The sequence below is a fragment of the Camelus ferus genome, chromosome 9 (genome assembly GCF_009834535.1).
Source record: "Camelus ferus isolate YT-003-E chromosome 9, BCGSAC_Cfer_1.0, whole genome shotgun sequence".
Lineage (NCBI taxonomy): Eukaryota > Metazoa > Chordata > Mammalia > Artiodactyla > Camelidae > Camelus > Camelus ferus.
This window is the reverse complement of record NC_045704.1, coordinates 20,952,605-20,969,766: the sequence shown is the minus strand read 5'-3', so window position 1 is coordinate 20,969,766 and position 17,162 is coordinate 20,952,605. Positions and strand designations below refer to the sequence as shown.

General features: G+C 34.9%; 1 protein-coding gene and 1 long non-coding RNA gene across 11 annotated transcripts in view; one reads left to right on the top strand and one right to left on the bottom strand.

The window, feature by feature from the left end:
* Positions 1-3,385, top strand: part of LOC116666062 — a 36,895-nt gene extending 33,510 nt beyond the window's left edge. Inside the window, exon 8 of the long non-coding RNA XR_004322936.1 lies at positions 385-3,385. This is a non-coding gene — a long non-coding RNA (uncharacterized LOC116666062). The remainder of the gene's footprint in view (positions 1-384) is intronic.
* LOC116666059 (probable G-protein coupled receptor 158) overlaps positions 1-17,162 on the bottom strand; it is a 94,924-nt gene that overhangs the window by 33,380 nt on the left and 44,382 nt on the right. The gene's annotated exons all lie outside the window — the stretch shown is intronic.

Here is a 17,162-nt window from a genome sequence, read left to right as displayed (position 1 = left end):
ATAGACATGAATCAAAATGGGCAGCTAGAGTCTAAGGAGTTGTTCTGAACCTTGGCTACACGATGGAATCCTGTGGGACCTTTAAAAATTACTGATGTCTCAGAGATTTTAATTTACCTGGAGTGTGGCCTGATCATCAGGATTTTTAAAAGCTTCTCACGTGGTTTCAATGTGCAGCAAGCTTTGAGAAGGACTGATGCAAATGTTACTCATGGTCAGGTGGGACAGAGTTCAGGACAGGAGGCTGTCATCATGGGTAAAGTCTATGGGGAAATACTGGTTTTGGCAACACAGCAGAAGAGGTTTTCACCCCCATGTGGTATAGCACAACTAAAATGCTAGATAAAATATTTTAAAACATTTTTTTTCTGATGCATTTTCCAGCTGACAAGAAATTAAGATAACTTCTCAAAGGTCAAAATGAAAAGAAAGCACAAGTCCTCAGAAGTCAGTAGCATGGGAACTGGCAGCTGCTTTGAAGTCTATGACAATTCTTGCTAACCTGGACCCTGAGTTTTAATCAGCTACATGTGGAGAACAGATGACCAAGCCAAGTCCCTTTAGAGTGAAACAGCAGATTAGAGATGCTCCCTTATTAAACCTGATGCCTTTGAAGGGTGACATCCTCAGAATGTGAAAGGCAGGATGGGTGGACAAAAACAAAGATAAAAAACAACCAAAAAAACCTGTCCTACTGAAAGAATAATACAAGTCATTCTTAGCCTTAACTCTGGATTCTTTTGAAGAAAGGGAAGAAGTCTGTCCTATGTAGGAATTCATATCAACCGTGTGGCCTACAAAGTCTCAGGCCAAAAATTTAGTTGAAGCTGTCCTAAGACAGTGGTGACCATACTAGCAGAAGCAGGCACAATTCCTCTCTGAAAGAACACATTTTGACCCAGACCTAAAAGAATGTGCAGATGATGCTCTGAGAAATAGAGCCTTGTAGTACGTGGGAAAAATAGGCCTCTCTGAAAGAGAGTCATAAGGGAAAAAAAGGAAAAGAATCAAATAAAAAACTATAATTATCCAGTATTGAGGGGAAAACAAAGTAAATTCCTTGACCTAATAAAATATATCTTCCAAACAAACAAAAATCTATCACGAATATCATACACAGTTAAATCATTTTTTAAAAAGCAGGGAAAATACAAGGATTCTATTCTCATAACTTCTATTCAACATTTTACTGGAGGCTGGAGTCAATGGAATAAAATAAGATAGATAAAAAGCATGAGGAGTGGAAAAGAAGAAAGGAAACTGTCATTGTACATAGACAATAAACCTCAAAGAAAAATATTATAATTATTAAGAGAGTTTAGCCAGGTAGATGTAAATAAGATCAGCATATAAATTTTTCCTGAAATTTTACACAATTTTTAGAGAGATACCATTTACCATAGTAACACAAAAATAAGGTAGGTAGGGATAAATCTAAAAAGTGATGTGCAAGGCCTTAGAGAATATTATAAATGTTAGTTTAAGACATTAAAAATGACCCAAATTAAAAGAGATATACTGTGCTCAAAAACAGGAATACAATATTCTAATCTCAGTTCTCCCCAAATGGATATAATACAGTTCGATCAAATTCTAAGTAGAGTTTTTGTAGAACTTGAGAAGTTGATTTTTAAGCTTTATGCAGAAGAGGGAAAGCCAAGAAAGGCCAAAGCACATCTAAAGGAGAATCAGAGGGAAGAATCAGGGCTTTCCTTGCCAGATATCAAACCTTATAATAAAGGCTACAGGAATTGGGAAGTTGGATATGAGCACAGGGACAGACAACTAAAACAATTTTTTAAAAAACACAGAGCCTAGAAACAGACTCACACATACATGGAAACATTATGTAACAGAGCAGGCACTGGACATCAGTGGAAAAAGAAAGACAAAAATTTTTCTGAGACAGTTAGCCATATCAAGGGTTGGCAACTGCAGTCCACAGGCCAAATCCAACAAGCCTCTTGCTTTTATAAATAAAGTTTTATGGGGACACAACCACACTCATCCATTTACAGCTTGTCTTTGGCTGCTTTTGTGGTACAATGGCAAAATTAAGTATATTACAACAGGGACCATACAACCTGAGAAGCCTAAAATAGTCACTATCCTATCCTTTACAGGAAGTTTGCTGACCCTTGATTGATACTTTTAAAAAATTAGAATGAATTCCTACCTTCTGCCATAACATAAATCAAGTCCAAATACATAGAGAATATAAATGGGAATGGCAAAAACTTTAAGGCCCATGGAAAAAATTACAGAGAAATATTTCTATGATTAGGGGGTAAGGAAGGGTTTGTTTTAAAAGATGTAAAAAACAAAAATCATACAGAATGTTTTTTAAAATAATAAATTAAAATTCAGTTCCTCAAAAACACTATAAACACAACCCACAACTTGAGGTAAGATATTTAATCACATTAAGCCACAAAAGGATTAAGACACACAACATCTAATCAAATCCTGCAAATCAGTAATATGAGCAACCTAAAAGACAAATAGAAAAAGGAAACCAAGACAGTCACACCATGAGGTAGAAACAGGGATGATCAATTAACATAAGAATAAAAAGTTTATCTCATTAGTAGGCAGAGAAATGAAAATTGAAACCACAATGAAATGCCATTTCACATCCTCTATATAAACCAAAATTAAAGAATTAGACAATATCAAGGGCCGTGGATGTGGCAGAACACTGGAACTCGCAGGCAGTGCTGATGGGAATACAAATAGGTACATCCACTTGAAGAAACAATCTGCACTACAGATGAAGTAGAGCATGCATATAGTCTATGGCCCAGCAACTCCATTCCTTAGGGGAATTCTTGCACACATACACCAGAGATATGGCTAAGAATACTTATTGAAGCACTGTTCTGATAGAAGAAAGAAAGAAAAAACTGAACAACATAAATGTTCACTGACCACAGAACTGATAAATAAATTATGGTATATTCACACAGTAGCACAGTACACAAAACTGAAATTGAATAAATGAATAGAGCTGCACACGTCCAATTAGAATGAATATCAAAACTTTACATGATGTAAAGTAAATATAAATTGCATTTATAAAGTATTTTTCAAAAATAAAAACTAAAAATGTTATTGTTTAGAGATACGTATGTATACAGTAAAACTATAATGAAACAGCAAAGAAAGGATATGTAAAAGATCTTTTAAACTCTCTAAAAAGAGTTCTTTCATTGGTAGGTAGTAGCAGGAAGATGCATTTTGGGAGATAACCAAAGGAGGCATCAAACATTTAGAAACAGAATGGCATTTACATGGGTCTTGTTATTATTATTACTATTACTAGTATTATTAACCCCATTGATATACTATATACAGTCACTTATATGCAGGACATATTTCAAAATAAAAAAGGAAGAAAGGTAGGAAGGGAGCGAGGAAGGGAAGGAGACCAGGAGGATGTCAGCTAGTCTAGCAGCCATATTTAAAGACTAAGAGGTTCAATGGACACTGATTATACTGAAGTATTTTTACTTTTAAGAAAGAAAACTTAAGATACAGGAATTATTATAGTGCTTATAATACAATTAAGTTCTGTATTAATTTTTGAATGCATCAATAAAAGAATACATTGAATGAGCAAATGCATGCACACACAATTTACATAGAGGTGATTTAATACCCTGAATGAGCAGTTTCTTACACTTAGTGTAAAAACCTACTTGAATTCTTTTATCTTAAATGTCTTAGACCTCTCTAGGTGGTCTAGGCACCAGGTGAAACTCTCTTGTAGTTAAAAGTATCTCATAGAAATCATTTCCAAGAGAATACATTATTTTTATTTCTTAATAGTATGTAGCCTTGGAATCAACTGGTGAAACCACATTTTATTCCTGTTTTGTAGAAGAAAGGCATTCACATGCCAAAGAGTCAGAAGGGGTACAGGATGAGCAACAGAGAGGAGAATTTTTCATCCTCTTCATTTTTCCTAACCCTCTTGGACAGGCGATGATGCTTGGTTCAAGGACAAGAAACCAGTATAACAAGCCTAATTGTATAAGTAGAAACATTCATTATGTAAGTAGACATGAATATGGACTTATATAACTTGCAAACTTAGCCAAAAATTAAGGGTCTTTCAAAATAACTAGATACAAATTAATGACATAATAAGAATACAAAGTGATTTATATTTAATAAGCAGAATAAACAAAATAAGAATATATAAAGAGGTATCAAAAATGTTGTCAAATGTTGAGAAATTATTTTGGAAAAACTAGAAAAGAGAAAAAAGACAGCAGATGTGGTTTACTTACTCTGTTGATAAGAAGATAGAGCAGAATTATTTCCTCCCTTATTTCTAAATTGAAAATCAGCCTTTTCTGGCAGCCACATACTACCATTGGCTCACATAGAACTCAATATTAACCAAAATTTCTAAGACTTTCTCACACTTATTAAGAGGTATACTAAGCCATCTATTCACCAACCTGCACCTGAGACACTGTTTTTTGTTTAGGGAAAAGAGTAATGCAGGGCTTTATATTTATCCCTGTCAAAAATTATCTTGCTAATTTCAGCTGATTGCTTTTATTGTTAGAATATTTTTGGATCTCAGTTCTGTAACTGCAATACATTTACTAATGCTATTAGCTTTGTCTCATCTGCAGATTTGCTGAGCATATCTCTATGTTTAACTAGGGCATGAAATAGGACAACCAAGGATGACAGTTAAAGCACACTACTTTTAAAGATCAGATTCTTCATGTGGAATGCATAAAGTATACTGAACTCCAATAGTTTATTGGATGTCACCTCTAAATAAAAACATCTTCTTTTTCTAAATATCTTCATAATATTTTCAGGTTACGACAGTAATTAAAGAAGGTGTTTAATATTTATTTTGCTGCTAAAAATAGGGTTAAAAAAACTAAAGTATTCATTAATTGTTTGGTAAAGGTTACTGAGTAATGAATGCGAATGGTAACCACAGGCTTACTGTGGCTATGGAAGGCCTTTAGTCACAGCACTACCTAGTAACACACCTACAAGCACACTTTGATCTTGGACAATGCTGAAAATAGAAACTCATTCTGAAAAGACAAGGCATATGCAGTAGTCAGGATGCTAAGATGGCCCCTAAGATTCCCATTCCCTTTTGCACACATTCTTTATAATCCTCTGCCCCTTGAGTATCAACAGGTCTCTGAATATGTCAGATTTTATTCCCATGATTACGTTACTTTACAGGACTAAGATGAAGGACTTTTGTGTATGTTGATTTTGAGTGAGTCAAAAGGGAGATTATCCTGGATGGGTCTGACTCAATCAAGAGTTACTCAAAAGAGACTGAGATTTGAAGTAAAAGGGATTCTCCTGCTGGCTTTGGAGAAGTAAGCCTTTATGCTGTGAGAGAACTACGTGGCTAGGACCTGAGACAATTCCTCCAAGAGCTGAGAGTGACCTCTGACTGACAGCCAGCATGAAAACAGCAACAACTACTGAGGCGGGAAGCCCCATTAAAAAGACCGGCAGGACCCCCAAGGAGGGCCACAAATCTCCTGCCAGCACCATCCAGTTCCCTGGCCCAGAGGCTCTATATCTCACTTTTTGCCTCTGAAACAGCTTACTTACACCTAAAATTCTATTAGTTCCCTGAGCTCACTCCTGATTGGTTATTTCCCTCCTGATTGGTCCGTTTCTACAAAGCTTGTCCTTAATTAGTCAACTTTCCTTATACTTCCTTTAAATATGATGTTGCAAAGTGTAAACTGGCAGCCTATAAAAGCCGGTGTAAACCTACAAATGGGGTCCAGAGCTTGGAGTGTTAACTCCTCTGGGCCCACTGGTGTAATAAACCTGAGTTCTCCAACTCTCTGAGTACTGCTTGGTCTCTTGCCCGGATCCAGGTTGCTGTCACAACTGAGCTGTAACACCAAACTATAATACTGAGATGTAACATGTTTTTCCACAACACTACAACCACAGGGAAGTAAATTCTATTAATGGTTTGAATGAGCTTGGAAGACCTCACATTCCTGATAAGAACACAGCCCCAGCTAACACTTGAACAACTGCTGAGACCCTGGGCTGAGGGCCCACTTAGGCTGTTTCTAGACTTTTAACCAACACAATCTGTGAGATAGCAAATTTGTGTTCTTATGAACTCAACTTTGTGGTAATGTGTTATGCAGCAATACAAAATTAATACAGCATATAGGAAACAAGGCAGTCATTCTGGTCCTGTCATCCAACAAAGTGATCTGATGCACAAAGCCGAACTGAGACATACTGAAAGCTGTAAGGGATCCTGAGAGAAAAACAAAACTCAACTATCATTACTAAAATTACGTACTGGGAGCAGTATTGTGTTAGTTTTGCTCTCAGTAAAAGAGCTATTTGCAGAGGGAGACAGACAGAGAGACAGACACAGAGAGAAGACAGAGAAAGCCTGGGGGGTGGGGAGAATGAATATGAATAATTTACATAACTGGAGAGGCTGATGAAAACAGCGTCCAGGAATAGCAGGGAGTCCAGACCCATAAAACATTTGATGTCATTATAACCTACAGCAAGAATTTCCAGGAAGTAACAGACTCAGCAGGACTATATCTAAGACTTTCTATATTGATTTCCAGGACTGAGTATTAAAGTAGTTGAACATCCAAATTAGCTCTCTTGAAAAAGTAGATTTAGAATTTATCTGGTAGTTGGATATTTTTAAAAAAGGAGAAAGTTAATTTGCAAACAGCTTTAGAAATAATCAGTAATCAAACACATTACACCAAAATGCTTTCAAATGCATTTTTAGCCTCCAAATAATCACACACTCAACTTTTCTGTAACAAAAATACCAAGGTATTCTGAAACTGGATCTTCAGAATCTGTTTCCCTTCCCATTACCCTTCTTGACATTCTTTGTTTTCTTGTACATAATGTAACATGATGATATTAGTGCAGTCAGAGTAGTGGAAGTAGAAGAATTTATTTTTTCACTTCTGAACTATTTATTATTTTATATTTTAGTGACCTCCTATAAACTCATTCCTTTATGAGCCTTTCAGAACTTTCTGATTCAGTGACTATGCTAAAATATTTAAAGAAAACTTTAACCAACCATTTTTAAAAGTAAGCAAATAAGAATTCTTCAATAACAATACAATTTTAAACTAAAGCAGTTATTTTTTTGTCTTGTGATAAGAGGCTTTGCTCTTCAGGATTTGCTACATCATACAGTGTTTTTATAAATACATTTTTAGACTTCATATAGGCTCATATGGTTTTGTAAATCAATTTGTTGTGTTTTACCACACAGAAAAACACTTTTATCAAGGCATCTTTGTGAGAAATGAAATAATTAACAAGTATAGGCAGTCTTGGTTTTCTTAAATAGTATTTTACAAATTCTACAAAGATCCAAAAAAAGCCCTAAGTACAAGTGGTAGCATAAACCTTAAAAAAAAAAAAAAAAAAAGTTCCTTCGTTCTTAGCCATAGTATTTTTTAATGATCTAAGAGTGAATGGCACATAATAGTCAAAGCTCTTGGATTCATACACATATTATCTTTCCACTGTAAAAACAAGCTAAATGCTAATTAGTTAGACTTGAGACAACTCTTTGGAATTATCAAGAATAGAACCTTTTTTATGGTTTCTACAATTTTATCACTCTGATATATTGGTTTTATATTTACTACATTGACCAAGAGCAGTGGACAATATCTAGTTCACTGATTTTAAACTTTCTTCCAAAAGGAAAACTTTTTGTAGGTAGTTATCCCATAACCAAATGAGAACCACTTTGCACATCATTAACGGCAGAACAGGCCAGAAACTATCAATATATACACAGATACACACAAAAAATGGTTTCATCATGGCCTATATGCTTACAGAGCATCATTCATCGGAAAAACTTATCAAATATTATCAATATCTTCTACACAGTAGGCTTGTGAAAATTAACATACTTTCTATAATTATATTCTTCCTTTGTCAAAGAAGATTGAGTGGCATTACCCATAATTATCAAATTTCTTCCAATCTCCTTAAAGTTGAAAGTAGAATCACAGATTTAGGACATCCTTTATTCAAGCTTTCCGTGAATATAAGGATGATTTTTCATAGCTCTTTTAAGATCTTAGTGATATCTCCAATAAGTAGTCTGCTCAAAGACAGACCCCCTCTCCCATTATTCTAATGAAGAAATTAAATTTTAAAATCATTATAGATTGTTGAAGAAATTATTTTGTACAAGACTAAATTCAAGGTTCAAAGATATTAAGGTAATAACTTGATAATATAGTTGATGCAACAACCATTTTTAAATCAATAAATAATAGGTTGTCATGTGAATGGAAAGTCAACAGTCCAAATGACCTTTCCAGAAAGAAAAGAATGGCTCCAGTTAGTGCTAGAATGGTGGAAAAATCAAATAAGATCTTCTGCCATCGTCTTTGTTATATATTCCCCTAAATTTTCAAGCTGGCTAAAAGGCACCACTGACCATCACCAAAGCATCTCAGGCTTACGAAGAAATGATTTCAGAACAATCAGTTAATTTGAAGACCATTCTTCAATACCTATTAACAAACATATAAGTTTCCTCATTAATTGACCAGAATGCCTATCCTGAACATATCAGCACATATTGAAGGCACTACGGAAATTATACTGTTTGCTAAACTACCACAGCCAAAATTTCTCATTTATCAATCAGTTGCATAAAACAGTAATAATTTAACTTATAAAAATAATCTTATTTTTTGAAGGAGTCACTATTAAGTACTTTATATGCCAGGTCACCTAGTATTCAGAAGTTTCTTTAATCATCATTAATTGCTTATGTGTTACTTGCTCCAAATCTGCTCCCTATCCCCACTTCCAGTGAAACTTCAAACTCCTTAAAGGCAGGTATCATGCTTTTACCATTTAATCCCAACAGTTCATGGTCTTTCACTGTTGAATTGAACAGTGAATATTAAAGCTTTAGTGTTTAATTTTTCAATTTTTCAACAGTCAGAAGTTCTGAGTGAAGAATTGAAAAATTATTTCTGAAATTAAAACAAATTTTTAGAAAAATCCATTGTAGACATTTTTAAAATCACTGTAAATGATATTTTCCCAAGGACAGAGTAGGGTAAAGGTTTTAAATGGAGCTAAAAGGACTCATTCATCATCTTTATTAAAAGACTGATCCTTAAAAAAAATGTATCAATTTAGAGTAGATTCGTCATCAGAGGAAACAGAGCTGTGTAGTAACGTGAACCCTGCCTGCTTCTAATGGGCAAAATTGAAGCAAAACCACAACAAACTTCTATTTTAAAATAAAAGTTCATATTAGCTTTGGTGTATTTTTCAATAATAATAATGCCTAATTTAATGTCTATATAACTACTGTAAATATTTCACAATATTTATCCATATCTGATATAGTTCTTTGATGTTTTCAAGATTTAGAATTTATTTCACAATCAACACCATATCTCACTCTTCTCAGTATTACTTAAAAATTATAAAAGTTAGGCATGCTATATTTATATTTCAAATGTAATATCCAAAATCTCAGAAGAAAAGGTAGACTAGGTTCGAATTGATTAAACTATACCTCTGGCTACTCTCTAAAAAGTTCCATGACAGGGACTTAGTAAGTAAATGCTTTTAATTTATAGGCTTTTTAACAAAAGAATTTTGCCACAGTCTTGGAGATTGTCAAAGCTGTCACAAACCAAGGTTGAGAATCACAGTCTTACACCCACCCACCCCACACACACATTTGCATACACAATGGAACTAGAAGTCAGTTTCAGTTGAAGAAAGGGTCCTATTCCAGAAATAGATCAACCGTTTCTAAGCTATTTATGGTTTTTAAAAATCTTTTCTGCCTCTTCTCTGAACACTCTACCTTACGCACTAATAAAAAGGAATCATCAAATCCCATGATCCTATGACTCATTCACAGGATTCACTGACAGGAGCCATGGCCTGAGTCAGTTCCACCCTTGAAGACCTTACCTAGGATGAGCCTCTTCAGCGTGTCCCTGGGACAGGTTTTCTGGCCAACAACTACACTGATTCCCCTCTTGGACCCCTCTTTACTTGCCCTTCAGTTGAACTAGCATTGCTTTTGAGTATCTTGGTGGACAAAGCTGCTTTTAAAGACATTTCCATGTTTATATACAGAAGCAATTGCAAAACTGGTAGTTAAGGGAAAGTCCGGTTCAGGGATGAGAATTCTAAAGCAATGACTGAGATAGGTAATGTCCAAGGAGCCAATTAAATGTGCGATGTTATTTCAAAGTTTACTGAGAACTAAAGCATTAATGAATCCAAGTGACCAAAGCAGGCCCAATAGCATTTGTGCCTGCCAAAAGAAACATACATCTCTGGTTAAGTAAATCAAAAACCCAAGAGAAAGAAGGTTAAGTACAGAAGTATTGGCTTCAAGAATAAAAAAGATCTAGGGTGCAAAGAGGTAAGGATCCCAAGATGGTGACTACCTTCATTGTGAGGAGTATGAAAACTTTTCACTGGTAATTGTTATCTGTGACTCTCCAACATTTATCCAGGATGGTGTTGGGGTCAAGGGCACCCCTCCATCTCAAGCCTCTCACTAGATCAGGGCTGACGACTGGGCTGTCTAGCACGCCTGAAGCTGAGCTTGAGATGTGGAATGAGAATTCAGATCTGCTTTTAGGTTTACCCTTTGGCCTCTATGAAGACAGGCTGACAGAAAACAAGGAAGCAAGTAATAGTGGATACTTCCAGATTCCTCTGGGTTTCCACCTACCTTCCCTGATCTTGTTGGATGTCACCTTCCGCATTTTAAGATATGAATTATACCCACATAGGTACCACTTATAGAATTTAACTTCTAGCATATTTATTGTACTCCTATCTTAGGAGCTGATAGGCAGAAAAAGATCATATAAAGAAAAAGCAGCTTCTGCCCTAGGATATCTCTGCTTTTACTTGAAAAATGGGGCACAGAGTCCCAAGAAATGACTGAAGAACATATAAAGATATTCAGTGGTTACTATCTCCAAAGGCTGAGAGTGATAATGACACAGTGGAGCAATCCACTGGAGCCTTTTTATTATGAGCTTAGTGGGGTTGGGGTGGGGTTATTTATTTATTTTCTCAAGCCTGGATAATTAAAGAATGAAATTTCTGTGAATATGTGGATAGGGAGGATAACTTACTCTAATGGATGGGGCAAGGTTCAAATTGTTGAGATCCAGAACAGGAGAATTAGGCCTCCAAAAGCCTGGAAGCATTTACTACCCATCAAGTCTTCTCCAATGGTATTTAGCATTTCTTGTCTCTTTTCTTCCTACTTTGCCTGCTAGAGTCACATAGAAACAAAGGAATAAATAATTATTATGTCTCCTATATATAAACATCGATGCTAAACATAAAGGAAACCCTCAAATAACTTAATCTTACTGGAGATGGAGGATTCACAGTTTCAAACAACTGTTAAACAAACAACTTATTGATTACTCACTTTGTGTCAAGTAACATATCTCTGGCTGGTACTGGGGACACATTGATGAACAACTTATATAGACCAACTAGAAGAGCATGATATAAAAGAGGGATATAGACACAATTAAATAAAGTCTTACGTGCTATGAAAATATTTTCAGTGTTAGGAGAACTTATATTAAGGGATATTGCTTTGGGATCAAAAAATGTCTTCCAGAGCAAGTGATATTTAACCTAATTTGAAGAATGAATAGACATCAGGTAGAGAATGAAACAGGATCATATGCACTAAGTTTAATTAACTCTTTGCTAAAGAACATCACATGAGGGGTAGGCAATTTGGGAAAGGCCTGCCAAAAAAGATCTATTTAAAATGGGCTTGAAAACATATGCAGTAATTTACAAGCAGAATGCATGATTAAAGGCTAACTTAAATGACATAATATAGAAATCTTCCATTTTAGAGCAAAGTATAGCTTGCTTCTGTTGATGATCAATGAGACAATAGGTCTTGAACTGGGATTTGAAAAATGAGTAAATTTAACAAGGGTGAAATAATATTGTAGGCTGAGCGAACACAGTAAAAGCTGGAATTTTTTTTTTTTTTTCCTTTTCCCTATGGAGAATGCATCAAAAGGAGCTGAGGTAGGCTGATGAATCCCCCAGTCTTAGGGATGGACATATGACCAGATCTGGCCAATCAGAGAGGTCCTGCCTCCCCATCTGCTGTGATTGTTTCAGAGATGAGCACGTGGCCCAGGCTGTGCTAATGAGTGACATCCCTGGTACCTACTGATGGAGCTATGGGAAGATGCCCCTTCTGCCATGGTTCATAAGCTGGGAAAATGTTATCCTGGAAATCTAGTGGCAGTGCCAGCTATGTAATCATAGGCCTAGTACAAAATGGAAATACAGGGCCTCTTGCTCAAAAAGCAAGAAAAAGTGCCATTAATGGTACCTAGAACACTTTTCCTTTTTCCTTTCTTCCACAGGATCTCCACTTGTCATGCCTTTTTTTTTTTTTTTTTTTTTGCTATTTAATGCCATTCTGGGAAATGAAAAATAAAAATTTTAAATGATTAACAAAAAAATTTTTTTTTTGACATGTGAAAGACCGTACAGCTTGAGAAGGTACTGGATGGAAGGTTAATTAACTAAGTTAGGTAAAATCAGTGAAGATGGCCTTGAGGGCCATGAAGACATGATTGCACTTGATTTAACAGCAGTAAGAACTCACTGTCTGATGCTGTTTGTCTTTTGTCTCTATTTCAGTTTTGTAAACTATGCCTGGGACTTGTCACATGACCAGGGCTATGAATTCCAGATCTGGTATGTGAATTGATATGGCCATGAATTGAGAATCCAATGGAATAATAAGTGAGACTCTAGGCTAAATTCTGGGAGATGCAATGGGGAACAATGTGCAAACCCACTATACATATTTGTTTGGATGAGTCTTAAAACTGCCCACATAATATATATTTTCTGAGATTCCCTGCATATGACAGTAACTTTATGCTAATTCATATTTCATTGATAAAAACTGTGGGGAAAGAAAGAAAAGAGGGAAAGAAAGAAAGGAAAAGAGACAGAAAGAGGACATATAAGAGTTATTGACTTAAAACAAATGAAGTAATTTTTCTTCTGTGAACTTTTATAGTATTAGTCTTAAGGAAAATCTTGTCTATCTCTAAAACACTTCAAATCAAATGAAGGAAAACATTATCTGAATAGAGAGAAGTGAGTGAGAGCTTATGTAAATGTCAATCCCAAAATTTCTGTTAACACTGCATTCTAATAAATGTTTTCCCCCCCCTAGCATTAACTATCCCCATATACCCCATTCACTTATCTGTCAGCAGAGAAAAAGGAGATTAAGAATTATATGGAGAAATCTCATTCTCAATCCAGCTCTCCCCAAGGAATTCAGTCACTCAGAAAATACTGAGGTTTCTATTTGTTGGTATAACTTAATTTTTGTTTTTAGATTTTTTTTAAAGGCTATGATTTTAATTCATGGTTATATATTTCCATGAAATTAATGGTCACCTTTTGTACTTGCCAGATTTTGAAATTTTATTTTGTTCCATCTGATGTCTTCTATCAAGCTTCTGATACTGTTTAATGAAATGAAGATTCACCAGGTCTACTGCCAATATTTGTCCACATCTGTGAATTAGTTACACTAAGTGTGACCTACGTTGTTTTATGCTATCCACAGCTGCTGCCTCTTCTTCCTTGGTTTTCCTTGCAAATTCCACAAACTCACATAGCAACTGAGAGGTTCTTTGAATTGGTAATTTTCTTGGAAAATTGCCAAGTTTGGTTTATATAAACATTTCATTCATTCAAGCCATTCATTTATTCATTCAGCCAATATTTGTTAGATATATACTGGGGATTGGCACTCATTTTAAGTACAAAGCACTTAAAATGCCTCCAATGAGATGCCTCGTCTAAGGAGCCTAGGTACAGAAAAATGTCTTTGAATTGGCTAGCAACCATCTGAGTGCCATAAGAATTCAACAGCACCAAATTCAAAAATTCTAAGTTTACTGATGTGCAACAGACCATGTAACAAAATAAAGCAGCAGAGGAGAGTTGTTATCTGACTCAATATTAAAATAGTAAAAATTCATCACTGAATGGTAACTGAGTTAAAAGTTACATAGAGAAACAAAAACTCCAGAAATGTCCTTAGCACCAAAAGTAGCTATAATCCAAATATTATTTTCAGAATTCATCACTTTTCCCTACCCTCTTATTGAAAGTAAGAGGAATCCATTTAAAGGAACTTCACTTAACCTCTTAACAACCAATGATAGGTTAAAAAAATGTTGAGAATGGTGGTCAAAATCAGTAATTAGCTAGGTATCTTTTTTTTTCTTGAGAACATTTAAGATCTACTCTCAGCATCTTTCAAGTATACAAAGACGCATTATTAACTACAGTCGCCATGCTGAATATTAAATCATTGGAGCTCATTCTTCTTATAACTGAAACTTTGTACACTTTGTCCTATATATCCCCATTTCTCCCTCCCCCCAGGTCCTGGCAACCACCACTCTATTCTCTGTTTCTATGAAACAGAGAGAATTATTTTTTTTAAAGATTCCACATATAAATGATACCATACAGTATTTGTCTTTTCCTCTCTGGCTTATTTCACTTAACATAAAGCCCTCCAGATTCATCCATGTTGTTTCAAATGGGAGGATTTCTTTCTTTGTTATGGCTGAATAGTATTCCATCACATCCATTTATCCACCAAAGAATTTTAGGTTGTTTCCATATCTTGTCTATTTTGAATAATGCTGCAAAGAATATGGGGGTGTAGATATCTATCTGAGATACTGATTTAATTTTCTATGCATATATATCCAGGTGTGAGACTGCTGGACCATGTGGTAGTTCTAATTTTGAGGAACTACTGTAATGTTTTCCATAATGGCTATACCAATTTATATTCTCATCAACAGTGCATAAGAATTCCCTTTTCTATATATTCTTACCAACATTTGTTACCTCTTGTGTTTTTTGATAATAGCCATTCTTCTAGGCATGAGGTGAAACATCTCATGGTTTTGACTTGTATTTCTCTAATCATTAGCGATGCTAAGCACCTTTTAATTTACCTTTTGGCCATCTGGATGTCTTCTTTGAAAAAATTACTATTGATGTCCTGTGCCCACTTTTTGATTGGATGATTTGCTTTTTTGCTACTGAGTAGTATGAGTTCCATGTATATTTTGGATATTAAGCCCTTATCAGATATACGGTTTGCAGATATTTTCTCCCATTCCATAGGCTGCATTTTAAATTAGTTTTCTTTGCTGTGCACCAGTTCTTTAGTTTGATGTAGTTCCACTTGTTTGCTTTAGTTTTCACTGTCGGTGCTTTTGATGTCTTCTCCAAGAAATCATTGCCAAAAGCAATGCCAAGGAGATTTCCCCTTAAGTTTTCTTCTAGGAGTTTTAGGGTTTCAGGTCTTAAAATTTAAGTCCTTAATCCATTTTTAGTTAATTTTTATGAGTGGTATAAGATAGGGATTCAGTTTCATTCTTTTGTCTGTAGTTGTCCAACTTTCTCAGTACTATTTATTAGAGACTCACCTCCTCCACTTTGTGTCCTTGACAACACTGTCAGAAATTAGTCGACCATATATGAGTGGGTTTATTTCTAGGATTTCTGCTCCATTCACTGGTCTATGTACCTGTACCTGTTTTTAATGACAGTACCATGCTGTTTTGATTACTATACCTTTGTAACATAGTTTTAAATCAGGAAGTGTGATACCTCCAGCTTTGTTTTCTTTCTCAAAATTGCCTTGGCTATTCAGGGTCATTTGTGGTTCCACACAAATTTTAAAATAGTTTTTTCTATTTCTGTGAAGTGTGCCACTGAAATTTTGGTAGGAATTGCACTGAACCTGTACATTGCTTTAGGCAGTATGGATATTTTTCACAATATTAATTCTTCCAATTCAAGAACACAGGATATTTTTCCAATTATTTGTGTTTTCTTCAATTTCATTCATCATTATCTTATAGTTTTTGGTGTACAGGCCTTTTACCTCTTTGGTTAAATTTATTCCTAAGTATTTTACAGTTTTTGATGCTATTGTTAATGAGATTGCTTTCTTTATCTCATTTACATTAATCTTAAACTCAACTGACTTATGTATATTGATTTTATATCCTGAAACTTTACTGAATTTATCTATTAATTCTAACAATTATTTGGTGGAATCTTCAGGGTTTTCTGTATATAAGATCATGGCATTGGCAAAGAGAGACAATTTTACTCTTTCTGATTTGGATGTCCTTTATTCCTTTTTCTTGCCTAATATCATTGCTAAGACTTCCAGTACTATGTTGAATAAAAGTAGCAAGAGTGAGCATTCTTGTCTTATTCCTGATCTTAGAGGAAAGGCTTTTAACTTCCATCATTGAGGCTATTGATAGATGTTACAGTGATACTATTATATAATATTAATTGTGGGGTTTTCATATATGACCTTCATTATGTTGAGGTGCAATCCTTCTATACCTAAATTTGTTGAGGGTTTTTAATCATGCAAGGATGCTGATTCTATCAATGCCTTTTCTGTATTTATTAAATATTCATATAATTTTTATCATTCTGTTAATGTGGTATATCACATTTATTGATTTGTATATGTTGAATCATCCTAGCATCCCAGGGATAAATCCCACTTGATGATGGTGTCTGATCCTATGCTCCTGAAACTGAATTCAAGAGCACAGGATTTTTTTTTGTTGAGGATTTTTGCATCTATGTTTATCAGGAATGTTGACCTGTCATTTTCTTTTCTTGTAGTATCCTTTCTCTGGCTTTGGTATTAGGATAATGCTGGCCTCATAAAATGAGTTTGAAAATACTTCTTCTTCAATTTGTTGGAGGAGTTTGGGATGATTTAGTGTTAATTCTTTAAATGTTTGGCAGAATTCACCTGTGAAGGCATCCAGTCCTGAAGTTTTATTTGTTGGATTGTTTTTGATTATTGATTAAATCCTTACTAGTAATAGATCTGTTCAGATTTTCTATTTCTTCATGATTCAGATGTGGCAGGTTGGTAAGTTATATGTGTCTAGGAATTTATCCATTTCTTCTAGGGTGTACAATTTGTTGTCATATAGTTAATTGTTTACAGTAGTCCCTTATGATCATATGTATTT